The sequence below is a fragment of the Artibeus jamaicensis genome, unplaced genomic scaffold, assembly GCF_021234435.1.
Source record: "Artibeus jamaicensis isolate MK-2021 breed Jamaican fruit bat unplaced genomic scaffold, CSHL_Jam_final scaffold_1964, whole genome shotgun sequence".
In the NCBI taxonomy this organism is placed as follows: Eukaryota; Metazoa; Chordata; class Mammalia; order Chiroptera; family Phyllostomidae; genus Artibeus; species Artibeus jamaicensis.
In genome coordinates this window covers 36,763,476-36,791,246 of record NW_026522030.1, presented here as the reverse complement: position 1 = coordinate 36,791,246, position 27,771 = coordinate 36,763,476, and the positions used below count along the sequence as shown (strand labels likewise).

General features: G+C 38.5%; 1 pseudogene; it reads right to left on the bottom strand.

Moving 5' to 3' along the window:
• Positions 1–24,363: 24,363 nt before the first annotated feature.
• On the bottom strand, positions 24,364–25,534 carry LOC119056562 (phosphorylated adapter RNA export protein-like; annotated as a pseudogene).
• Between the last annotated feature and the right edge of the window lie 2,237 nt (positions 25,535–27,771).

Genomic DNA, 27,771 nt, shown 5'->3' with positions numbered 1-27,771 from the left:
ACTCACACCACCACATGGCAGTACAGGGCTTCAACAGCACAAGCCAGTTAGTAATTAGTAGAAGAGTAATACAATAGTACTTAGTCTTCTGCATATCCATGGGATGCATTTGGCTGTGTGGCCTCTGCACATGCTGTAACTATTGGGCGATCTCCATCCTGGTGTACTTAAGGAAGGCATTTTAAGACTAAATTTTCACAGGGCTCAGCACCCTTGTAGATTTGAGATCTCAAATAACCCACACTGCAGAACATGTGAACTAAGTCTTTTAATCAAAGGAGACCTGTGTTGACAGCTCTCCCCTATGCAGTTAATGAATTTAATCAGAAAATGTCCAGCTTAATGGTTGAATGTTAACCTGAAAATGAGTTGTATCTAAAAAAATTCCTCTTCAAGTGACATGAAAATTTATTCAAGAATTCACGACTGTCATAGTTGAAGGGTTCAGTCTTACTTGTCAAGGTTCGATGCTATGCTTTATTACTGACATTGAAATGTTTTCCTGTTTTCACCACTTTGTATCTGAATTTTTTTTATAATTAATTTTATTTAGTTATTTTTCAAGTACAGTTTTTTCTAGTTCTCTTTTCATGGGATGCTCATGGGGCTACAGAAAAAATTCAGTTATAAGGAAACTTGAGAGAGAGTGTCTCCTTACATTTTTATGAAAATTCAACTTTACTTTCATACTATCATGTTCTTCATGCAGGAGGTAAAAGTACATTAAGCCACAGATAAGACACTAATGACTGCTCACTGCGTGATATTGTGAAATACATCCACAGGGCAAGTGTCAGATGGCTATAGAAACCATTGAAAACATCTCAGGAAATTCAGTCTGGGAAAGAGAAAGGAATTTCAATGTACCTAGCAAAGACTTAAAGGCATCTAAATCTCCCAATTTAATTTTGTAAATTAGAAAAAGTACATCAAGATTTTCTCATGAAGAGAGAATAACATCATTTTCATTACACACTGTCTTGGCTTGCCAGTTTCCGGTGGTTGGTTTAATGATCTTTGTTATTAGGAAGAACTTTCTGAATGCTTTCCTCCTGGATCCAGCTTGCCAGTGTTTAAGTTTGGGCACAGAGTCTGGGGTGCTCCATAATGTATGCAAAAGGGAGATTTGGCATAGATGTGGCACCTGATGGACCCTGCCAGCAGAAGGGCTATAGAGCAAAATTCTGAGCGAGGTGCAATCATTCCATTTCTCATTTCCTTTAGGTATTGTCCTTCCTCCCCCGATCTAGGCTGCCTCCAGTCTGTTTTTAGCTTTGGAAAAGCTTTCTTACCTCCCACTAATTAATTGTTTCTAATAGCATTTATAAGTACTATTTATTTATTTTTATTAAGAAAAAGAACTTCCCTTTGGTGTCTCTTATTTCCAAGATAGTGACTAGACTGCTTGGAAGCACAGAAGCTATTTTGGAGACCTAATTCTTTCTGAGTCCTTATGACTTCAAACAAATTGTCCCATCTTCGCAGGCCATCTCAATATTCAGCTGGGAAGGCAAAATGGGAAGTGCATGGGCTTTGGGGTCTGAGAGATGGATCCAGAACCAAAGGCCAGTTCTGTAACTCTCTAGGTGGGTGACATCCAAAAGAAGCTTTAATACTGTGAAGGCTCAGTTTCCTGATTTGTGACTTGCAGATAATGCCATCTGCATATTGCTGGCTAAAGCTCAATTAGCAATAGTAGGACTTGTTTGAACAGACCATGTCCCCTCATCCCATTTAAAAAATTGCCTTCTCTTCTATCTCTTCTACGAGGTTGGTCTTAGGGACAGTCAAATTTATTAGAGGTGATTTTAACTCTCTGGCTACAGTGCTAGATCAGTTCCCTAATCCCAAGGGAAGCCATTTAGAGATTAAGTGCAGCCAATTATGGTGTCTGTTCTTGAGAATTTAATCTAAAACACATACACAAAGTATAGTTAAGACAATATGGAGTATTGGTGCTCTTGTGACACTATCAACATTGGATTGCCTTTGTTTACTTCATGGTGTCTGGTAGCTGAAGTTGTTCAACTGGATTCAAAGTAACATCATGATGCCCTGGTCAGTGTGGCTCAGTTGGTTGGAACATTGTCCCATAGAGTGAAAAGTTGTGGGTTCAATTCTTGATGAGGGCACACAGACCTGAGCTGCAGGTTTGATTTCCAGTCTAGGTGTGTACGAGAAGGCAACCAATCAATGTCTCTCTCTCTCTCTCTTTCTCTGTCTCTCTCTCTGCCCCTCTCCCTACCTTTCTCCCTTCTTATCTTTCTCTCCTTCTCTCTAAAAGCAATGAAGAAAATGTCCTAGGGTGAGGGAACCTATCATGACAAACCTGAGCCACTGATGGCATGGAGGAGTAGAAACCAGGAGGTTCTGAGAAACATGATCTGCAGAGAGAAGTGGGAAAACAAAGCAGGTGTGTGGAGAGAAGATGGAGTGGAAATCATGCAACCTCAAGACCTCGCTGAACTTGCCTCCCTGCCAATTCATATCTGATGAGAGGTTGTCCTAGCCACCTACCACAGGATGTAGCCTAAATGGGTTTCTGTATTGTGCAACCGAGCTGTCCCTAGAAAAAGGCCTCAGTTCCTGTTCTGGCACAGAACAATGTGTGATGAGAATTATTGATTCCCGGTCAGCCAGCCAACTGTGGCTTCCTCTACAGCCCAGGAAAGACTCAGCTCACATTCAGAAAAGAACACATTCTACATTCTCATGGGTTTTCTTTATCCACCAATGGTGGATATAGCTTTTGGATTTATTTAATGGTGCCTGTTAAGTTCCAATGATCTTCAAATATTGCCCCCTTGGGCAGGTTTTTCTTTTTTCTTTTTTTGGCCTTACCTCTTAAATACAATTCTTTCTTTGACTTTGTCATTCTTTGGAGCCTAAGCCACTGGTAAAGTCAGTTTTACAAAATCAGATGTTCTGGGTGGGCCCCAAGGACACTTCTATCCAAAATCACACATTCTACTGGGTGCTGGCTGAGTTTCTCTTCAGCAGATGTTGACGGCTGGGTGATCTACCCTTACCATGGTCAGGGAAGCAGCCGCTTCTCCCCCACTTTCTGACACAGAATCCTTGTCTCAGCCAAGAGCTTCTCCAAATACTTTTACCACACTTAAACTCTTTTTTTTTTTTTTTTTTGTTTTAAGGACTTTGCTGTCCTCCTCTCCAGACCCTGACTTCAGCCTCTTTTCAGTGCTTTGTCTGTTTGCTAGAAGAAAAAGAAATGGTGGAATCTTCAGTATCAACTTCAGGAGTACACAATATAATTTGTTCCTGAGCATGAATTTTATGAAGTGAATATTTTATTCCCATGTTCTTTATGCAGCAACTGAGGCTCAGAGAACACAAAAAGAGAAAGTACAAATCCTAAAGGTACTAATACTGGACCCAGGATGCAATACCTCGGGCTTCCTACAGTTTTTCTTTCTACAGCCATTTGTTTGGGGCTGAGGGGGAGAAATGAAGAGATCTACAGACACAATGGAAAATGGTGGGAAAAAACAAATTAATATAGTCACATTTGTAAAGTGTCTAGTATACATATGGCCTTACACAGAGAACATGCAGTGAATGTTATTATCATTTTTTTCAAAATTCAAGAAATTGTCCATCTTGTCACTTAATGCTGATTATAGAAGGTCCTATGTAAAGATTCTGCAGCTCTGTGGAAATTGTTTCTCAGGATGAATTTTATACATCATCTTATCATCTTTACTTATCTTTTTTTTATCATTGTATTTTGATTGATAAAAATGTACCATGTATATTATTGACTTATTTTATGCATTGAAATATTAACAGGTAAACCACAGTATTTTAATGTTTGAGGCCACAATAAATAAAATGTTAAGGAGAGAGCTGAACACCACAGATTCTTGTCAATGTTACATCAGGAGGGGCTACAAAATAAAGCTCATGAGCACTGAGGAGCAATCGTGTCCTGGAACACGGCTGCACGGCTCCTTTTGTGTAATGTAGTATGACTGAAAGTCAACTCACCTCAGTATCAAAAGTGGTTTCCATAAACACTTTGGCAAAAGAATACTGTTCATTTTAAAAATTCACTGAAAACAAGACAAAAATCTTGTGTTCAGTTGAAAAGAGGAAAAGCAGAATAAAGAAAAATATCTGAGGAAAAATACAATATACATACTCATATATAGCAAATGCAATGATCAGTGCTGAGAAAATGTAGATAACTTTAAACATTGGGACTCCAATAACTTTCAGACTCTAGGTTGATAAAGGAGCCTATTTACTTTTCTCCCCCCAAAAGCAATTTTAGTTTTTGAATATAATGGAATTGTTTCCTACATTTTATGAATGAGCTAAGCAACCAGAGTAGACAATGTTTAGATTCTGCAGAAACCTATGCTCAGTAGGGTCTCTGGCATAATAATTATCTTTATAGTAAAAGAACTTTCATACATGTGTAAGTTATAAGTTTTTAAAGTGATTTCAATGTGGAGTTGGCAATTTGAAAAAATACAAGAACACTCTGAGAGCATTCAAGAAACAAAACACAAATACAAAACATGTATCAACCACCCATAGACGAAGACACGTGGGAGAGGAGGATCGAACGTGGGGGGAGGGGTGAGCAGGGTGGTGGAGAGTGATGGGGGAAGATGGGGAATGACAACTGTAATCGGACAACAATTTTTTAAAAAGCTATGTAATTTTAAGACAGTGTATTCAAAATGCATAAGAAAAATATGTCCATAATTAAGAAATAAGAATGGCTTCATAAATGTAAGCTCTTGATGGCTAACACTGAGTAGAGACAGAACCCAGAAAATAGAATTAAATCCAAAGATATATACCTACTAGCTTATAAATAAGTACAATAAAATAAAGTTTGAAGAAAACATTTCATTTAAGAAAAGTGAAAGATGGGATTATTCACCATATCACTCTTTGTTTTCTGTGCTATAATTTTTTTGCAACATAGAAGGATCATCAGAAAGAAAGGGAAAAAACGAACTCTGTGGAGAAAGATGATATTTTCCCCCATGACAAAGCTTTTATTATTTTCATCAATGCTTTTTGTATTCATACAAAACTTTAAAATAAAAAAAAACTATGATAAATCTAGAAGTTTGCCCAACACATATGTAAGGGTGTTTCTAGACTAAATGAGCATATAATCAAATATTCTACTTAGTGCCTAAGCTTGTTTACTAAACTTAGTTCCTGAAGTTAAGGAAGCCACATAACTGCACTCCCTGACCTGCACTGTTTCTGACAACCTGCTGGGTGCTGAAGCGATTTCTCTTGGCTGTCCAAAAGATGTATTGGTCAACTCTTTTTATAAGTATACCGAAAATCTGTGGCATGCACAGGACAGGATCAACTTGTGCCATCTCAGCAGACTCAGGGATAACAAAAAAGGAGACAGAGTAAGTCTACAATATGGAGGGACAATGGGAGGGTATGGAAAGAAAAACATATTTGATAATTCTAGGATTAGGCTTAGTTAAAATTGACAGCATTTCAGGTTTGCTTTACAAACGTAAGTGGCAGTTACAGAGAAAAAAGTAGGTTTGGGAATCAGCTGGGCTTGGGTTCAAATTCCAGTGCCACCATAAGCAAGTTATTTAGTCTTTCTTAGCCTCAGTTTCTTCATTACCAAATGGGAATAAAATACGATCTCATAGGGTTGTGAAGATTAAAACAACATATGAAGTTACATAATATATGCAGAGTACCTGAAATACATCAACTGTAACTTGTTGAAATACATCAACTGTAACTCATGATGGTGAATTTGGGCTAGTCACCTACTCTTTCTAAGTCTCAGTTTTCTCAACCTCCTCATCCTAAAAGCAAAGAAGTAATAACACCACCACCATGGACTTGATGAAACAATTAAACAGAATAATGTACATAAAATGGCTACTACAATAAAATTTCCTTCTCACTCAGTATAAAAGTTGGGTATCTTTCTTCCGCCTGTGAGTTTTCAATGAGGAGTGTGAAATTGAAGCACAGCTATGGGAAACCTAACCTCAGACTTTATGAATTGTGCCATAAATGACTAGAAAAAGCTGGGTATTCATGTGCTGATATAATTCTAGGTGAGACATTTGCAGTCCAGCAGGCTCTTTTCATGGTAACAAATTCTCAGAGAATGAAGTGCAAATTTGTACAAAGCCCTTCATAGTTGAACCCCTATGTTCTTTATAGTCCCCTTTCCAACACTCTCCTGTGCCCTACATTGCAACCATACCATGATCTCCATTTCAGCCCTTTTATTCCTCCCCACACCCATGGCTTCTCATATCTACCTCATTCATTTTCACTCACTTAATTGAAATACTTCAGATACTTCAGATAACAAGGCTGACTCGTGCAGTTATTTAACACGTATATTTATTAGAAAATATTACCATCTAAACAGAAAGTTGTTCACACTTTACAGGCTGCCTGCAAATACACCTAATCATTGGTCTGTACATACTGAAAATACACAAAATTATCTACTATCTTTTTACATCTACTTTGCTCAATTTCCTCATGATGTGTGCCCTGTGTATTTGTTTGGGTCACTAGGCACCAGAAACTCTGACAAACTAGCTGTATCTAATAATTGGTCTGATTCCAAAAAATAGGTAGACATTTAAATATGTTTTCTGGATAAGATGTAAACATAATCTGTTTATATTTGTGAACTGATTAAAAAGAGGAAAGAGGTCTCCTCCAACCCCCACCCCCCGCGGAGCGTGATAAATACTCTGCATCCTAATATCTTTTGATACTTTTCACTCATATCAGTTACTTATTTCCAAATTTGCTGTAGCATATTTCAAAGCTGCAAGGCTTAGGAAAAAGAGTATTAGTGGTCCAGTTACTAATAGAACAAAAATGCCTGCAAACGTTTGTGCATTTATGTATGTCCTTTCCTTCAAATGCTTTCTGATAATGCCAAAGACACCTGGCACTACCTTAGTTAAAGAATTAACTTTGGCTCCAAAAGGTAGAAAAAAGAGCTTTCTTGGGGTGATTGTTCCATGAAAGTAAATTTATAATTTGCAATCTTCAGCCTCTAAGATTTTTAATGTTGATTATATGACATAAATGTACTGTAAGTTCAATAAGTGTAGTAAATGAATAAGTAAATGATTGTCTGTACCAGTCTGTAGATGTGAACAATAGTACTGCTTTGCTTTGATTCAACTTCCAGGAATTTCTAAAACAAAACAAAACAAACACTTTAACTCCATTCACTAAATTCTATACGAAGACCTGCAGCCACAGAACTTTTCATAAAGGAAGTGAATTAAGTCCATCTTCTGCAAAACTTTGGCTAAAGATGGGGATGTATACCCTACAGCTCTTGACAGAAGGTTTCATTATTATCTTTGGAATCAGATAAAGAAATGCAGGTAGCATTAGTAGAAATGAGAACCTCCCCTGGAAAACAATTGATTTATTCAATCAAGACCACTGTGGGTTAGCAGAGGAATACAAATCAAAACTAATCATGGTTTGATCACCACTAGGCTCTTGGATGTTTTGAGTAATGATTCAGATGAACTGAAAGCTAAGATCTTTACCCCTCAGATTCTGGGGGCTTTTGTGTCACATAAGCCTCCTACGCTTTGAATTCTCTGGACTCAGTAAGTACATTTTCATTATGACTCAATGGGATACATTTCCTTTGCTCAGGAGAGCTGTCTCTATAAACAAAGTGAATTAAAAACGAGCTCATTTGAACTCAGCTCAAGTGACTTCAGGCTTTGGCATCAAAGAGGAAATTCCAATATACTTTCTCTGCTATAGCTCATATCTATCAAGATTTTCAGACTTGCAGATTCTCCGGCAATACAAAAGATATGTGGCTTACCACCAATTTTCAATCTCTGCTATCTCTAAAACCTTGGGAATGAATCAGCCTGAGGCACCAAGTATCTTATCCTTTTGTTCAATAATAACACAATGAGGAATGTGCCATGAACTGCTGAAAGTAGTTTTAGAGAAATTAATGAATTTGTTTTGTTATACATGTTGATGCAATTTTGCCACATGGCAAGACTAGTGAGATAACTCCTTTTCATAATTGAACATTTCAAAATGAGATAAAATTTTTGGAATTGGTTAAAGTAGATAGATAGGCATAGAAACAAGCGCTGAGCTTGGAATTAGATTTAGGTTCTTTTCTCTTCTCTAGCTTTCCTTTTCACATTGGCCGTAAACGTGGGGTGAATCTCTCAGCTACCACTTCCTCAGTATAACCATCCCTAAAAGAGATTTATTTATGATTCTAAAATCAGTCCTTTGAGGATCTAAATTGTAAGATGCTACTGAAGACAGTAAACACAGAAATACTTTAGAATATTTAATTTCATTCTTGCTGAAATAACTACAATATATTAGAGAGAGAAGTGTTCGAAGTTACTGAGACAATACACATTTTTCTGTGGACAAAAAACAATCACACTTTTTTAATTGACTACCATTCTTGAGTTAAAATAAATAAAGTAGTGTATTTCACTGACTCATGTAGAAATTTCATTAGAAAAGCAATCTCAAAATGTGACTGATTGAAAATGTGGCTATCACTGAACAAAAATTTGAATGTTCACTGGGAAGACTGTGAAATCTTTCTAAAAGTTCCTGGAACCCTGGTTGGTGTGGTTCAGTGGGTTAAGCACTGGCCTGTGAACCAAGGAGTCGCTGGTTTGATTCCCAGGCAGGGCACATGCCTTGTTTGAGGGCTAGATCCCCAGTAGGGATGCTTGAAAGGCAACCACACATTGACATTTTTCTCCTTTTCTTTCTCCCTCCTTTCCCCTCTCTAAAAATAAATAAATAAAGTCTTTTAAAGCAAAAGTTCTTGGAGTACAGGAGCTTAAGCAATTGTATTTGTGATCCTCTGTGACTACAGTAGGTCCTATAGAAAACAGCTGAGACCCTAACTGGATTCTCAGAGTAAAAAGCTGGCAAAGTTTTGGGAGGCGGCTGCTTCTGCAGAACTCCTATTATAATCTAATAAAGCTCTGAATTTTTTACCTGTTAGTTATTTTCTGAGGATTTTTTAACTTGCCACTTTCCTATGAGAATCTTCTCCTATTACAGTGTCTCGGTGTATTTTGTCCAGTGAGTAAGCAGAATTTGAATGACCAATTTTAGGACATTTAAATCTGCTGGGATGGGAAAAGAACGTAGGGCTGTATCACTTATAATGGTGCAAAGGAGTGCTGGGTACTTAGGGCTGGGTCTCCAAGGTACTGAGGGAGTTAGACTGCTCAGTGATTTTTATTCTGAGTTTTGAGTAAGGTTGCTTCAAAAACTACAGAGATTTGAACATATTTCAAAGAACCAATTCAAGCAGGTTGTGGCCATGTCATCTCCACTTCCTCAAGCCTTATTCCCTTTTCAGCTTGCTGTGCCCGAAGCCTGCTCTCCTGAAGGCCACCACTGACTCTTTGTTGCTACTCCACTGCATGCTTTATGGGTGTTGTCTTTGATGAGCCCTTTGCACATCTGCCAGCGCCAACTTTGCCTTCCTCCTTGATACGCTCTACATTTGGTGAATATGCCTCTATTCAATCCTGGGTTTCCTTCTATCTCTCTGCTGATGCTTTCTTAGACTTTGCAAGTTTTCTGACCTCTGAACATTCTTTAAGTAGTGATGCCTATTTCAGTTCATTTTGCATCATACTATGTTGCCAGTTATCAGTAATATTATTCCTTTCTGCCTCTACCAACGTATCTCAGCAGCTGAAATTCCACCATTAGACATTCGTTTCCTTGCAATCACTTTGAATAATATAATATCCTATATGTAGGGGATACCTTACTAATCTACCAACCTGTTAAAATACATCTGCTTTTAGAGCCACTCTTCTTTGTGAGAGATGGAGCCAAGCAAATCATGGCTTTTTGTTTCAAAGCAAATGAGTAAGGAGGGGGAGAGAAGACTGAAAGTGTATGAGGGAAAGCCTAAAATGAGGTTTGTTTCCTTTAAGGTTTTGCTTAAGGTTGTTGCTCTTTACCAAAATTTTCACCAAAGTTACTGTCTTTATTGGTGACAGACCTTTTCAAAGTGAGCAAGAAGTTTTACCTACTATTGCTGCTAATTACCCAACAGTCTCTGAAATTTCTTCTTCTCAGACATCTGTAGTACTTCCTCACTTTTGCTCATAGGTGTTAATTATTTAGTAAGATTAAAAATTTACTCTGATTTCAGCAGTAGAGCAAATATTAGTCTATCCTATTGCTTAGAGCAATGCAGGATCTGAGTAGCAAGAGAGAGATTTGCCTTAGCACTTTAAGGAACAGTTTCTTGAGATAAATCAACAAATTCCTAATTGGGTTATAGTAATCAGACCTACCCACCAGGGCTGATTTTTCCAGTGAAAGACTGAAAAGAGAATTTCCTAAGATAAATCCAATTAAATTTTATATTGAAACCTAGAACAGGATATCTAACAGGAGAGACAGCTCAATCTTTTGAATTGAGTGCTGAGTTAGCAAATCAGCTTGCTGTAATTGGCTTGCTCTTCTCAGCATCTTTATTCACTCTTTCTTTGGCCCTGGAGAGCCTCTTCTCCTGGATGTATTCATCATTAAGGTAAAATTAATTAATCCTGCTAATGACATAAGATATTCCTTGAAGCATAATGATAGCATGAAAATATAGGGCATAAAGTCCTCTGGAAGTCAGCTTGATGAGGCAGATTCTCCATTATAATTACTGCAAGTTGCTTTCTAGCTAAAGTGAGGAAGCCAGATGATGTCTCAGTATTTAAAACAAAGAACCCTGATTCTCAGTTGATTCCTAGCTTCAACTTTCTTGTGGTGAACTCGAGTTCCTGCAGGTACTGGAGCCCCTGTGTGATGTTTTTGAAAGTATTTCCTGAGGAATCATTGCCACAATGTATGTGCCAGCCACTGTTAAAAAGAGCATATAACCTGTGTTAACTTATTTAACACTCTTTACAACCATTTAGTTAGATATAATTATTAACTCCAAATTATGGACAAGAGCATTTATACAGGGAAAGATAAAGTATCTTGCCTAAGTTCACCAAACTCTGAGGTGGCAAAGCTGGGTTTGAACTTAGATTTTCTTCATCTAGCTATATTATCTCCTTAAGTTTCCTTGAAAACCAGTTCAGATTCCCTGTAGAATCTACTAACCCCTGTAGGATCTCTGTAATATGGATGATTTGACCAGTGGTTCCCAAATTTTGGTAGACAGCTAATAAAGAACATAAAGATCAAGCTCATTAAAGGAAGGCAGAGTCTGGGCATTTGTACAGTATTTTCCTCAAGTGCTCCTGGTGATTCTGAAACTCCTCCAAGTCTGGGAACCACTAATTTTGGGGAATAAAGAAAAGCAAATGTAATAAGTATTTGCTGGCTATCAATAATGTTTCCAACTAGAATCATGTGGCAAAGTGGAAAGGGGTTTTCGTCTTCATTATCCAAGACCTGAATTCCTGCACGGGTTGTAGTGCCTACTAAGTGTGGGAGTTCAGCGAAGTCACTAAATGTGAGACCCACAATGTCCTCATTAGTCAAACAGAGATAATAAGGCACTGCATCGAGGGGTCATGGGTTTAATGGGATGAAGTGGCTCATAGTGGGTAGCTGGTAGATGTTGCCTGAAGTAGAATCTCTTCCTATATTTGGATTTTTTTACTTTGTTAGAGACGTCCAGATGCAAAACTGATGTGGATTTTATTCCATCAAAACTCTCTGAAGAGTTTTCGGAGAGATTACAGATTTCTTGAGTGTAGAAACTGAATGTATGACTGCCACTGCATTTACTCACAACACTCAGTAAAACTTTTGACACAAAATGCTTTGATTACATAACATAATTCCTGTATGTCCTAACTTAAAAACCCCTGTTGGTTTCTTATATCCATTCAATAATCTGAGTTAACTTTCTCTAAAGGGACTGAGGAAATATTTTGTTTTACTGGACTACAAGTTATTTTTATTGACTATGAACAAATCCTCTTATGCCCCAAATCCTACTTAATCAGAAACATGGATTATCACAGTTACTGACCCATGTTTCTGAGTTAAGCCAGCCTCTTACTTTATTAAACTCAAAAAATAGAATCTTACCATTGGGTTAGATATATTTTTGTAAAAAAGTCAAAGTCTCCAAAATACCTGATGCTTAATAATAATTTTATTGTGTGTAAGTCATTACAGTGATAATGGCTTTAGAATCATTTTTCATAAAGTGATGACCCCATAGGATTATGCAAGTAACAGAGAAGCAAACTCAATCTGGTGTCTGGTCCGGCTGGCAGTGCAGAGAAGGAAGTGCTGCTGGAGGCTGGTGAGTGAAAGCCAGAGAAGGAAAATGAGCAGTCACATCATTAATGACCACCCTGCTTGAACAGTCCTGCCACCAATAAGCAGGGAAGCCACGAGCCTAAGTGAGAAACGCCTTGGAGCAAGGCATGTGTTTCTCTGGTGAGTCTTCATTTTGTTCTCTGACTTCTGAGTGGGCTCAACTTCTTCAGACCACAGAGCCCACATCCCTCTGCTTCATTTCCACACCCCCCAATTCTCTTATTTTTCTCATTCCTTTCTCTCCCTTTCTTTTTGTCTGATCTCTTTTTTCTCCAGTGAAAGATCTCATCATTGAAGAGTTATTCTAGATCCTTCTTCTAAAGACTTTCCCTTTTCTTCTCCACAAATACTCCTCATTCCTTAATGGGTAAAAAAGAGTGGATAATAGTGCCATTTGACATCAGTTCGAAGTTCTCCGTTGTGACAGCTTATACCAGTGGGAGAAACTTGATTTAGAGACACTAGAAAAATGTATAACACAACTTCAGATTTCCCTTCAGTCTTTCCAAAGATTTCTTGATTAAAATGGCCAGAAGGACAACATTAAACACTTGAGTTTTAAAAATGATCTTTTGTGGTTTGCAAAGAAATGTTTACATTCATTTATGTTTTGAACGTTTTTATTTTCTTCCATTGCACAGAGACAGATTACTCCTCCACAAGGAAAATAGAAAGAACCTCCCCCCCAATAAAAGCCTCAATACAACTAGGTTAGTAATCAGAAATCAATATAGGTGTGTCCATGTTTTCCATTAAACTTAAGTCATCAACAGGATAAGTGCTGTCATTCTTTGGGACCCATTCCATTGTTTTTTGCTTTTAAAGGTAACATGCCTCATTGAAAAGTCTCTTTGGGGATGGAGCCAGGGCATAGGTATTTTCTAAAAGCTCCCAGGCAATTCTGATGTGCAGCCAGAATTGGAGAAATATTGTTTTCAAGGAATTGAGAAAGCACAGGAGAGTCTTTAGCTCTCAGGACAGAAGAGCCCCTGCCCAGCCTTGCCAGTCTCTTTCTATCCTATGTTTATGTTTTACTATTTTTTCACAACATTAACTATACAGAAATGATCTCTATGTATTTGTGCACTATTTGTGTATGGTCTCTCTCCTCTCTTAGGAATATAAGCTCCAGTAAATTCTTAACAATATTTGGTACAGGGTAGTTGCTCTATATTTGTCAAATGAATAAATTTAAATCTATTAAACATCAGCTTTCCCATCTTACAGTGAGCAAAATACTATTATTATCTACCCTTCTAGATTGCTATGATGATTCAAGGAAATCATGTCCCTGTAAGCTAATGCATATGATGTGAAGTGCCTAGAAATATTCTTGATAATACAAAAAAAAAACCCTTATCTAACCCAAAAATGTTTTCCCAAATTTAAGCACCTAGCTTAAAATTTTCAACATTAAGTTCCCTTATTTGGCTTTTGGCTGACTATTGTTAAAATGTAAATTGCTTACCTTGGTGAAACAATATCAATTAGGTGAGTTTTTGTCACCTAGCAACTACGAGCAACCCTAAAATATAGAACAAGTTAATTCTGAATTAAATTTAAAATTGCAGAGGTTCTGTACCGTTCATGTAGGGCAGGCTAGAGGCATCGACAGGAGCATAGACACAGAGCAGGGAAGTAAGGACACTGAATGCAACCAGAAAAGGGAGAGAGAAGTATGTGAATGATGAACTTTGGTAACCCTGAACTGGGAAGACCTTGGGTTAACTCTGGTCAGAAAAGTGAAGTAGTCATGTTTTTAGTCAGCATTTATTAAGTATCTTGAGGGCCAGCTAGCTGCCATATATTAAATCATTTAATTTTTAGAGCAAGTCTGGATGTGTTAATATCCTGATTTCATAAAAGGGAAAATGGTACTTCACAGATGTTAAGTTTCTAGGGAAGCAGCACAGTACAGCGATAATGAAACTGAATCCACAGAGAGGCAGGCGGAATTAGAACCCCGGTCCCAACGGGCACCAGCCGTGGGAGGTGGGGCAAGTTACTGCACACACAGGTCCATGCATCAGTTTCCTCCTCCATAAAACAGGGGTGATAATAATTGTAACTATCTTTTAAGGTTGTAACTATCTATAAAGCACTCAGAATACTGGCATAGGGTGGATACTAATCATAGATAAGGACTCACAGTGATAGGCGGAACCAGAATTTTTAAAGCTATGAAAGTGTATATATATCTTGATGGATTTTCATGCACTGAACACCCTCGGGTAAACGCACTCAATGAAACAGAATTTTACCAGTACCTAAAGCTCCCCTCGTACTCTCTTCCAGTCATATCCTCCCCGCACCGCCAGTGGTCTGACTTCTAACAATAGAATAGCCCTTCCTGTTTTTGTCATTTATATATTGTCTTGGCCAAAATGCTTATTTAGTTTTTTTCTGTAAAACATTTTCACCAATAACTTTATTGATTTAGATATTATGAGTATGTTAGCTATCTCCCAGGTGGTATAATGTCTACTGTTCTCAATGTCTTGATTTGGTCGCTCAAATCAAAGAATTGTCTTTGATTTGATCTTCAACTGGTCTACCTGACCATGGAGCATCATCCAGCAAGAAATCTCCAGCACAAAACTTTGCAGACCATTTTTGACCTGTTCTATTATAGCACCTTCTCCATACACTGCACAAATCTGTTTTGCGTTTCAGTTGCGTTTTTACCTTTCTTGAAATAATAAAGCATAATGGGCTGAAAATGTTGCCTATTTTCTTCCATCTTCAGTATTAAAATGGCTACACAAAAATTCACCAAATTTGGTAAGATTTTTTCCAATGCATGCTGATAGGACAACAGTCAGAATACAATCTAACAAAATTGGTTTAAATGAAGTTAGACAACTAAGCACTCCTAGAGCCATCTTACAGAAAAAAACCAAACAAACTTTTGGCCAACCCAATGTAAAGAACCACACAGTCCAAAACCTTTTGTATTTGGCCTCTTCCACTCAACACGGTATTCATGAGATCCACTTATGTTGCTGTGTGTAGATAAAAATCCTTTATTATCCCTGCTGTATGGTGGTATATTCCATTTGTAAATTTACCACAATTTACGTATCCAATCTGCTGGTGATAGGCACTTGAGTAGTTCCAGATTTAAGCTTTTACCAATAGTGCTGCTATAAACATTCTACCAACACTAGTTGGTGAACATGTGTACACATTTTTATTTGGTATGTACCTACAAGTGGAGTTTTTGGCTCCTCAGGTGTAATATAGCTTCTGTTTTATGCTATCATAAAACAGAAAATGTTTGTATGACTAATAATCTCATCAGTAGAGTATGGGAATTTCACCTCTTTGTCTTTTTCATTGTGTCTGTTTTGAAGGTATAGAGCGACACCTCACTGTGGTTTTATTGGGCATTTCCTTGACAATTAATGAGACTGAACTCTTTCTGGCATTTAGATTTCTTCTCTTTAGTGAAGTAACATGAATATTTCCAGGTCAAAAGCCTGTGCTCTCTCTCTCTCTCTCTATAACCCTACTTTTAAAAAAGCTTCCTCCAAAGCTTTTCACAGACTTGTGAGAATTGTTAAGTCCTAATTTAGAAACCAAGAGTATTCATTATTTTTATTTTGCATTCACTTTTTTCTTTTGTAATTTAGAGAATTATCTTATAGTAATGGAGCGAACAAAGGGGGGGTCTTCCATAAGGAACATTTTTGTTCTTTCTTTTGTTGCCATTCAAAGTGAGATTAAAAATTATCTTGGCTCTGCAGGCCAGCTCAGAGGCCTAGAGAAGGGGGAGGGGAAGACAGTAAAGAAAGCTGACCTACTTCTGGAGGCTCGGAGGCACCACTTGCAGCGACCGCAGGTGCTTTCACGGCATTCATATCTAAACTGAGCCAGGTGTGCGTGGGGCAGGCGGCTGGGCGTACTTGTGAGAACAAGGACAACACAGAAAGTCTGTGAGCACCTCATGTGGGAAAACATAACGAGTTTGGGGTCTTAAGTCTTATTTACACTGTGAACACATACAGATGTACCTGTATGTCCAATGGTTTCTGCATGTCCCCTAAAACATTTTATGTAAGAAAAGTTACCATTATTATACATATCACTTGTAAAACACTTCAGTTGTTCCTGCCTTTTTCCCCTATTTACAAAAATGTGCAGGAATACCGCCCAGTGCTTTAACATAACTCGATTTTATAAATAACAGCATTTTATCATTCAGGACATAAATTTTTATTCTACCCCTCAAAAACTATTTTTTCCTTATTTTTCAGGTAGAACATGAAAATTGTCTTCATTCCCATAAAAATAGTTCCAGCTAACAAATATATCTCCTTGGCTTGTGTTTAAAACAGTTTTTCTTCTCCCAGGTTTGAAAGAAACTTCTTCCTTAAGAACCTTTCTCAAATATAAGTTTCAGAAAATAATTTACTGTTTAGTTTGTGGCAAATGAGTAGGAAGATACATTTGGAATCACCTGTGCCAATCTGAACATTGCTGAAAATGAAATACACTGTTAATGGTTCTAACTCCAGGCATTCAGCCCTATTCTGACCTTTTATTATCTTTTTCTGTATTGAGACATTAAACTTCAATGCAAATAGCCCTTTGATAACTATCATGTTTTTGGAGGGTAACATGTCCTCTGGTTTGCTAGCTACATCTGTAAAGAAATGAGCCTGTGATCGGCGCCAGGGCTGTAGGTTAAAGATGAATGAATCTATTAACAATTGGAGAGACTGTCTTCAGAAACGTTAGCTTGGGTAGTAGAGAGACTATTAAATAGACATCACCTTTATTAGGAATTTAGAATCAGCGAACAGAATTTCTGCTGCTCACGGCAGTTGATATTCTTGCTATTATTCACGTATGTGGCCAGCCCCAAAGCAGTCCCTGCTCCTGGTGTACTCACAGCATAACTTTGGACCGAGAATTACTTTGACACAGATTTTCCTGAACTACTTAACCAGGAGCGTCAAACTCATTTTCACTGGAGGCCACATCAGCCTCATGGTTGCCTTCAAAGGGCTGAATATAATTTTAGGACCGTATACATGTAACTTTTCCTTAACTAGGGGCAAGGAGCTCAGTGCTGCTGTGGGGTGGAAACAAGGTGCCGGGGCAGATAAAACAAGGTGAAGGGCTGGATTCGGCCCACGGGCCTTGTGTTTGCCACCTGTGACTTAAACCATTTGTCCTGTTGGAGGTCCCTCCAGTTAGTGGGCAGACAGGTTATCAGGCAAATGCAGTTAAACCGCAATGAAAAGAAGAAGGGAAGGCTAATATCCTAACCTATAAATTCACTGAAACTAAGATTTGGAAAAGGCCTGTTAGGTCTTATCCAACCTCTACTCTGCCTCAAAGTCTTGTCTTATAGCACATCTACCTTGCTGTTTTATTTGACTTGTTCTTCAGTTATTCAGCCTTCGAAGTTTCCTTCAATATATAAGAAAATACTCTGACTCAATCAACTTGGGGGAAATAACTGATAGATTTTTGCGTTTTAGGATTCAGCTTTAGTAGATGTTTAATTAGTAATTAGTGGGTATGTAGAATGTCAACAGATAATGATGATAAACGAGCAATTTTCATTTCTGTATTTAAGTAACTCTAAAACTGCAAACTACAGGACCAAGTAATTAAAAAAAATAGTATAGTGACAGATTCTGTTAGTCTGTGAGTAATCAAATTTTGGATTAGAGCAGCCTGTTATTAATGTCAAAATATATATTGTGCACATTTAAAAGATCCAGGAAAAATAGGTACAGTACTAAGAGACAAAGTAAATCTTTAAAAATATACCCATATTTTGTCATGTATGATGCACACTTTTTTGCCCAGATATTTGAGGGAACGATAAGGATGTGCATTTTATACGTGGGTATGATGGTTACATACTATGGGCATAATAATCCCATGTATAATGCACACAAAAAGACAGCTGCAGATTATACATGGCAAAACATGGTAATAACATTCAATTTAATTTTATTCTATTACATTGCTAGCTCTTCCTCATTAAATACACTACGTCAGGCATATTGTACCATTATTATGTTTTTAGAATTTCAGAAACAGGACAGAAATAGGTATTATTGCTTACATTAACTCAGGGGCAGTTAAGCTCATTGATAATATTTATGTTACAGTCTGTTCTTGCATTTTGAGGTAATTTTCAGGGAAATACAGATTTTGCAGCTAAAGCATTTTCTTCTGGAAGGGCTGCTTGTTCTTTCCTGCTTCGTATTACTGTTCTACATGACAAGTGTTTTGGTAATGAGGATGGAATTCTATGTAAATCAACCAACCAATTCATAAACATTCAAATAAGCCATAACTTGTTTCACGGCATTTCAGCCTTCTGGAATTTCTGATCAGTTCAACAAAGCTTTACTCTAAACCCTGAAGCTGACTCTGTCAGGACAATGGATGCTCTGGGGCAGACCAAATGCTCAAGGTCAGGAGGCTCCCTGGGGTCCAGAATCTAGGAAGGTTTAATTTTAGCTCCAGAAAACGAATGCAATGCTGTGAACGGGAAACACCATTCTCCTAACCATCAATGGTCCTAAATTTCTTCCTTAAAAGATTTAGTTACTTTCTTTCAATGAAGACTTTTATATTTGATGAACTTGTAGCACTAATAAAAGCATGTATTTTTTGTGGGGTTTTTTTGGTTTTGTTTTCTTTTAGCAGCAAAATTTTATTGCTCATCTTGCAGCCTGAACCCATAGAGAGAGAATGGTCTTGCTCCTACAACTGCAATTATGTTGAATTCTTAAGTGGTATGTTAGCACATTTTTTAAAATGTGAAATTCATAATATAGCTCTTAATAGGGACTTTGGTAGCGGCCGAAAAGACTCATGCTAGTGAGATGTCACAAAAATTAAATGAGAAATTTTTAATGATTGTTTACATTATATGATCAGAAGGCTCCTGGCATTAGGACAAAGATAATAGAGGAAATATACAATTATAAAGTGCATTTCAGGCATAACGTTGTTAGATTGTTTGAGCCTCTCTCATATCAGCTTTCTGATAGGCACCAGGAATGTGGAGATGAGTAAGACATGGCCGATTTTTGGAGGCACTTAAAATCTATTTACTTTATGGTTAAGTAGAAATTCATCTGGAAGATTAAATAAGTGAAGGGGAGAGGGAAAGATCTGAAGCCATACAGAGGGTTAGCCAGTGAGCAGGAGTACTGGGGGAGATGGCCATCGTTCCCTGAGGCTGTGGTGAAGAAAGCCTGTGGTAGGTCATGGGGAGATGCCACCAGAACTTGCTGAAAGGCCTGGTAGAGTCATGTAAAAATTTTTGGACTTTATCTAGAAAATAAGGGTGAACCATTGAAGGAATTTTTAAGCAAGGAAGTAACAAGTGATAAAGAATTTAAACAATTTTTTCAGCAACTATGCCAAGTGCTAGAAAAAGTGATTTCTCTACTGACCCAAATAAAATGGAAACAGACTCAAAAATAGGTGCTTCTTTTCAGGTTAAGAGGGTGTATCGGTGAACTTTGAATGGTAGTCCGCAGCTGTAGGACCCAGAATGTTTCATGCTTCATTTCTATTCAACAGAAGTCATATTGCACCAAAAAAAGACAGGGTCTATGGCAAACCCATAAATATTATCTTTTATTTTTCTGTGGTGAGGAATTGGCTGGAGAATGTTTCATGTAATGGTCCTACTGTTTCAAAGTGCTTTCACTCTTCAAGGCCACCTAACCAGATGAGGCTCTGATGAGAAGCGGCCATGGTAGTGTACATGACTGGGGCACAGTGTCTGCAGACGGTCTTCCAAAGTGAAAGCTACTTCAGAATGAACCAATCAGCCCTGGACAACATTACTGTGGGTAATCTTCAAATTTCAAAAAACAAGCAAACAAAAACAAGTCTACCCCCAAAACCAAGCTCAGTTAAAGTAAAGATATCGTACCATTTCCAGAAAAATTTGTGAAATTGTCAAGTCTTCTAAAATGTTTTCCCATGAGCACAAACATACTGTCTTCAGAAACCAGAAAATTTTTTTAAGAATCCTGATTACGCATACAGTTTTTCAACCCCCTCTCAGCAGCATAAGAATGGGCCTTGGCCTAGAGTACTTTCTTACCCCCCCAAAAAATAAATAAGTAAAAGTGCTTATAGCCTGTGTAAGACTTTAATCTTGTGTTGGGAATATGTCTCTGTTTCAGGTTCAATGTGTACTCCTTGCGCTGCTTAAGAGTGTGTGTTATGTGACAGCTGGCAAACTCCACTGCTATGTCTGTGCCCTGTAGGGAGGAGATGGGGTCCTTTGTTCTGTGGCTCAGCTGGGTGCTGGTTGGGCAGCATGGGGCCACCGGCCATGGGGGACTGACACTTCCTACTGGGGCTGCTCTTGCTCTGTTTCTTCTCCATGTGACTAAAGGGCTGTTCCACCAGAGGCTTGCCTGCCATGGCTTTTCCTTGGTGACTGTGATACCAAGATGCGGTGGGCAGCAGTGTTCTGACTTCTACTCCTCACGATAGGCAACACATGCTAATTGCTCAATGCTGATTATATGCTAAAGTTTTTGGAAATATTTTGTAGACAATAAAAATGGCTTGATTCAAAACAAAGTAAGATTACTACAGAGTTTGGCTAAGAACCCAAGAACTTGGGTCATAAATTGGCCATTGTTCCCCACCACATCCCAAAGGAAACTTGTACATATAACCCCAAACCCCAGCGCAGAACTCTCCAGTGAACTGGAAGAGGCCCCGGGTAGAATCCTTGTGACCAAAAAAAGGGAGGTTTGCCCAAGCCTGAACCTCAGATCTGACCATGCCACTACTACAAGGCTCTCATCCAGAGCCAGTCCAAGACCTCAAAGAGGAAGACTGAGGAAATGACATTTTCTGCAATGTCTGCTACAAATTTAAACCTCCCATAGGTCTTCTGAGGCCAGGGCAATGGGAATATCCCTGAAGAAATAGCATCCCCCCAAGAAATGCAGAGAGAAGACTATGCTTCTTCCTGGAGGAAGTGAATGACCTTCACTCTGGAGACAAAGGTCAGAAGGGAAAAGAAGGAAACCAAAGAAAAGAGAAAATTCACTCATCCTCCCTAGTATATTATAAGGAAGCTCAAGTAAAGAGAGAGTCTGTGACAGTCCCTCTTCCCCTTCCTTCTCTACCGTGGACAGTGAAACACTCTCTCCACCACTCCTGTACCTCAGTGACCAATATAACATCTTTAAGTGTGTCCACCAGGCCTCTTTGGTAATGGAGTGAAATACCTTGATCTTGACCCAGTTTTTTTAATGGATCAGATACAAGTTTGTAGAGAAGTGATTTTCAGACTTTTCCATCTCATGGCATATATAAACTAATTACTAAAATTCTGCAGCACACTAATAAAATCCTTTTTTGCTGATCTGACAAAAATAGATATAATTTTGCATTCACACCAGACAGCTATTGTTGTGATGGCTATTGTCATTTTCTAATATTTGACAATCTAAGGGAAAAGAGGTCAGTGACCCTGACTCAATAGTCAGGCACTACAGGTTTCAAAAGCCCGTGTGACACACCAGTTCAAAACCACTGGTGCAGAGGCACATGAGAGGGAATGAGAATTTCCAACCTCCGCTGGAACCAGAAATACAAGTAATATCATATTTCCTTAAACCCAATCTTTACATTATTATCAACAGTGGTTTGGGGGGCAAGTCTTACATTTGACAATGTACCTTTTATGTTGTTGTTTGAAAGGTCTTATTAAATTAATGTCACAACTCCTAATCACTGGAATCTTTGAATTGTGGAAATAGTGTAATATATGAGAGTACAGGAATAAAGTCTTGTTTCCCGCTCTTGAATACTTCTGATTTAATGTTTGCAATCCTTGGTTTGTAACACCAGTCTTTTTATCCAAGGGTTATTAAAGAAATGGTTTTGAAGAGCAGTAGTGTGTGAACTTGTCTCCTGCCAACTACGTATCATTCCTCATCCCTGGGGAGAAGCCCGGGACCTACGCTTCCCAGGATCCCTTGCCAACTAAGTTCCAATAGGAATTATGCCAATGGGAATTACTTGCAGGAAATACAAGCATAGAAGAGAAGCCACCAGGTGAATACTGACAGGAGCTGAGGGAAGGTTTTGCCACGGGCTTTCTAGGTAAGTGCCCGTGAATCACTTGGAAGATGAAGACAGGTATTTAAGATCACCTATAGCCTGTCTGTATTTCCTGTTATTCAGGAAAACCAGCAGTAACTTTTCCCCTGACCTTTACCTCTGTAGCCTTTGCAGCAGTTATATCAGCCTCCGATTCCATGTATCATATTCTTTTCTGCTTGAAGTTCTTAGAGTGACTGAAAACGAGGGAGAATGACATTCTTCCTTTACCTGGACTATACCCCTATGCCTTTAGCTAACAAACTTTTTAATCCTCACTGAAAATACATTAACTTTACAGAGAGAGAAGGAGAGACAAAGAGGGAGAGAGAAGGACAGAGAGAGAGAGAGAGAGAGGAACAATGATGTGAGAAACATCAACCAGTTTTGTCCCATGCATGCCCTGACCAGGATCGAACCTCAAGTAGGTATGTGCCCTGATCAGGAATCGAACTTGGGTGACCTTTTGGTATCCAGGACAATGCTCAAATCAATAGACCAATGGAGTCACCCAGCTATGCCTAGATGTGCTGTCTTTTTGGAGGCAGTTTCTGTATTATAGAGGAGATTACAGGAAGATTGAGCACTGCTTTTTTCAGCCTTATGTAGTTCCCTTGTCTCCCAATTATGTTTATTTTTATTTATGTTTCCTGCTCCCGTCTTTAGATGTCCTCCACTATCCTGCATGGCTGTATAATGACATTTCAGTAGCAGTTAACATCTCCAGCTCTAGACACTTTTTAATTCATGCTGATACATACCACCCCACTTGATCTTCACAGAAATTTTATAACTTGAATGGCATGGCATTAGATGTTGCTATTTTATAGATGGGACATTTGAGACCCAGAGAAGTAAAGTGATGTATTTGAGGTCACATAGAAAATCAGGGAATGTGCTAGGACTAGAATCCAAGGGTTTTGACCATCGCTACTCCAGGATGTCTGACAGCATGCTACTATCTCACCAAGAAAGACAGCAACTGTCTGCATGCGGTTCCTGATCTGGGGGATTTTCTATGGCAAAAGCCCCATTAACCTTCAGCCACCATGTTTCTTTTCTGTGAATAGAATCCAAGCCTTTGTCAATGCTTTGAATCCCGTTCTTCAGATTCATATAACAAGCTCAATGGGTAACTGCAAGATCATTGTGGGCACAGCTCTAGGATTGGTATTTGGCATCTAATATATTTGGTATACTGGAAAAGTCTAATAATGATGGAAGTGACAATATATCCTTATCTCTGACAACATTTCTCTGAACAATGCCAAATAGTCTGTGGCATCATGCCTACTGAGTTTCCGTGCCAGCTGAACTCCTAAGATTCTCGTTGAATGATTTGGCAGTGTCACTTAAGGGCACCCAACTAAGAATCAGAGGGACGAATATGTTTGCTCACTCAAAGATATGCTTTTTCAGAATAAAGATAAAGAATTGGGTGATGCTGAGAGTAACAGACCATAGGCTACACTTTGTATATGAGTTAATGGAGAATTTGGATAATACTAAGGATTAATCTTTTTAAAAAATCACATAAATAAATATAGCCAACACTATACTAAGAGAAATGTACCTTTTTAACCCTAGAAAGCTTTGGTTTTTATTACTTCAACATATCCACCTAAGAGTACTAAATTTTAAATAGAAAAAAATAAGAAAAATATATAAACTGCAATAGGTCAGCAAGGCAAATAGATTAGCTGTAGTAACTGCTTAAAGCAAAGAGAGATGTTGAAAATCTTAGAAACTTTGTATTTACTAGATATGGGTGTAGGTGTTATGTACTGATATGCATATCTTATGTAAATAAATGAAAGTTTTAATGATTTACTTCTTACAGTAACAATTCTTCCCAATTTTGAAGTTTTATTCAGTTTTTTTCAGTAGCAATGGTTTACTACGATGTTATTTTAGAAAGCTTTATGTTTCAAAATGTACTAAAAAAAAGTCCGAATCATGAGCATGCTCAACCCCAATGGCTTCCTCTGCATCTGACTTTGTTTCTCCACGTCCTTGCTGTGATTCGTCAAGAGAGGCCAAGGCCTCATTTGTGTCCCTGGGAATAGTTTAGTGATATAACATCATCCTCAAAATTTAGACTTTTAATACAATAGCTTGTTTTATCCATTTCCCCAACAGTTGTGTTCACTGCCAGCAGCTTTGTTATTTTCATACTTTTGATTTTCAATGTAAAAAATGTCCTTCATTTCTTTCTCACTGATGTTTTTCACGGGGTTTGGAAAACTTCACCTGGTGTTCTTCTCTGACTACCATTCATTATAAAAAGGCCACCATTTTGTTTAGCTTTGTACTTTCCATCAGAAGTTCAATTGGCTTTTTGTTTCTAGTTATATCCCTGCTTGGGCTATCAGATCTGTTCTTTGGTTTCTGAAATCTGAAGGACATCTCATCGGCCACTGCCCTCTGCGAATTGTCCTCTGTGAGCTCATTGCCGCCTCAATAGTTCATTCCCAGTCTGTCCCCTCGTCTGTCTTTGACAGGGCATTTTTGTTTGAGATGACCTTGCCCATTTTCCTCTTCCTCTGAATCCACTTTCTTGCCACCGCATATACATTCACCTAGTTCTTTGTTTAATTCTTGTATATTCTTGAAGCGCCCTCTTAAGCTGCTTAGCAAGTAAATGAGTGTAGGTCTTGGGTTGCCTGCTTTCATCAGTAGTGCCTTACATGTCCCAAACACCAAGTTGGTGGCCACTGCACCTTGATTCTGCTCCTGCAGCCCAATGCTCTGTGTATCATTAACCTTCCCTCCAGCAAAGTCAGTTTCTTGCTGCTCTGAAAAGGCTCTGGTTTGGGAGGTGGGGTTAAAACATTTTTATTGCTTGTTTTTCCAAAGAGAGCTATCAGCGTCTCAATCAGAAAAGCTCTCTCTTCTCTTAAATCCACACCTTTTACAGTCCAATAACATGATACTTGTGCACAGGCTGCTGCCATCCCCTGGAAGGGTCTCCCTGCACTGTCCCCACCTAGTGCTTTCGATACCTGCAGTGGCCTGTCATTGGGTGTCATCTCATGTCTGAATCCAAGTCAGAAAGCTGCTCATTTTCCCTTTTGCCTACTTCCTTCACCATGGTCCCATGGTGAAGCACATCCAGTTGGGACTGAAGTTTTATTTTTAATGCAAATGCTTTTAAACTAGACTTGTGTATAAATGCAATGACAAAGACAAGGGCAGAATCCATGATCTGCTAATAGGCACTTGTGAAACATCTACTGTGTGTTACCAACTACCCCATGTGTTATCATCGTCAAGGTGGAAAGTGGTATGGAGTCAATGGGACTAAATTCAAACTCCAACTTTGCCACTCACTGGTTGTGGAACAATAAAGTTTTGGGCTAATATTTTGCAAATCCTTAGTTTTCACAGCTGTGAACCTCATATTTGACTTTGAAGAGTACACCAAATAGAAGAGATATTTCAATTACTTAGCAGAGTGCCTGACTCAGCTGGTCCAAGAATACCCATTCTTCTCAGTTTCTCTAAATCTTGTGATAATTCAAGTACTCTGCCCAAAGTCTTCAAACCCAGCAGCTGGCCTGATTGCCTTTCCTCCAGTTTCCCCAAACTTCACCTTGTCTGTGGTGACTAGATAAATACAATCAGTAACAAGAGGAAGAACTTTTTACATTTAAGAAACAGACTTTAGTGCAAAAGTCCCCCTCCCATTCTTTATCACTCTTGCCAAGCTTCCACTGCCATAAAGGAATATGTAAAAAAGATTGTGCTTTACCTTAAACTCACTTCCCCAGAGATATTCTCTGGGTGTACAGGGGAGAGATAGTTTAACAACCAGAAAATCAGGAGTAGCATCCATGAGACACCTAACTACATGTGAGGCCTTGAGACTTCCAGACGAAGTACCAGAGAAACATCAGGTGGCAGGAGATCACTGACTAGAGGTTGCCTTCCTCTTAGAATCCCTCCTTCGTTGCCGTTATGACTACTCCTGACTCCAGTGACTCCAGTGACTCCAGGGCCCACGCATGGGAAATAGGCTCCAAAAGTGTAGGCTGCAACTGATTTGTAGTCTGCTTGGTTTTCTGTATGGGGAAGGACTTCTTAAAGGTGGCAAACACGAGTACAAGTTCACTAGGGGTTATCTCCCTCAATGGTTGTAATACTCTCATAGTAACTTTTAAGTGCAAATGCCTTATTACATTGTGTAGTCTTTATTTGTTTAGGCATATGTTTCTCTCAATATAGTGAATCTCTAAAACCCCATACACCCTGAGTCTTAAAAGATGCTTATTGTAATTGAATGCAATAATATGACAGTAATGATAATAATAATAAGTAGAGTCATTGACTAGTTCTCTTTGAAACTCCCCACATTCTAAAGTCTGAATACTTTTGATGGCTGAAGGGCAAGATGTTCTTGAATGAATAAAATGGAAAGTGTTACTTTTTAAAGGGAAATAAAAGTGAAAAGAACCAAGTTAAAAAGAGAGGCATGTTCATTTGGCAACCAAAGATTACATTCTCCTTAAAAAGCAACCCTCTGCCAAGATTTTGGCTTCTGTTTGTTGTTATTTAAAAAGTAAACACAATTAAGAAAGAAAATAGCAAGTCTTTAAAAGCACAGCTGAATATTTATGTTTTCCCTCGGAGACTTCTGAGCTTATTCCTGAGGATCTGTCTTTGCTGTTGAACATCGTATAGTTCAACACCACCGAAATAGCTGCTGCTCCATTCTGCCTGGGAAACAGGGAAACATTTTCATTTCATAATGTCCATCCCTTCAGACTGTGCTGTAATTCCTCTGAGTCTGAACACCAGCATTATACTTTTCTCTCCCATTTCAGAAAATACACATTTTCTGCTCTGAAAATTCCATATGATCAAGTCCTAGCAGGAAGCTATCTGGTCCATCTTAATTACTTTACCCTAGATAAGCAACTCCACAGACGATAGGACCCCCGAATGAGCCGCTAAACCATTTGGGTTTGCTCGCTCCCGAACTATCTGAAATTGTTTTGCCAGAGAGGCAACTCCAGCCCTTGCCTGGATGTTAATAAGAATTTCCCTAAAAGTCTCTTGGTCTATTGCAAGTCTGCTAATTCATTTGATTCTTGGGCTTTTGTCTTTTTTTTTCCTTCTAATTTCACACCCAGGTGAAGCCATGGCTACAGCTAACTCCAACAAAGTGGTGTCTGAGTCAAAACTCACTGTGGGTGACAACTTATTTCAAATTTTGGACATTGTGGAAAGAGCAAACAACAAAGAGGACAGTTAATGAATAGCGTCTCAGATCTGCTCTGAACATTACTCTGGCTTCTTGTTAATCAAACCACTTTTCCCAGCTGCTAC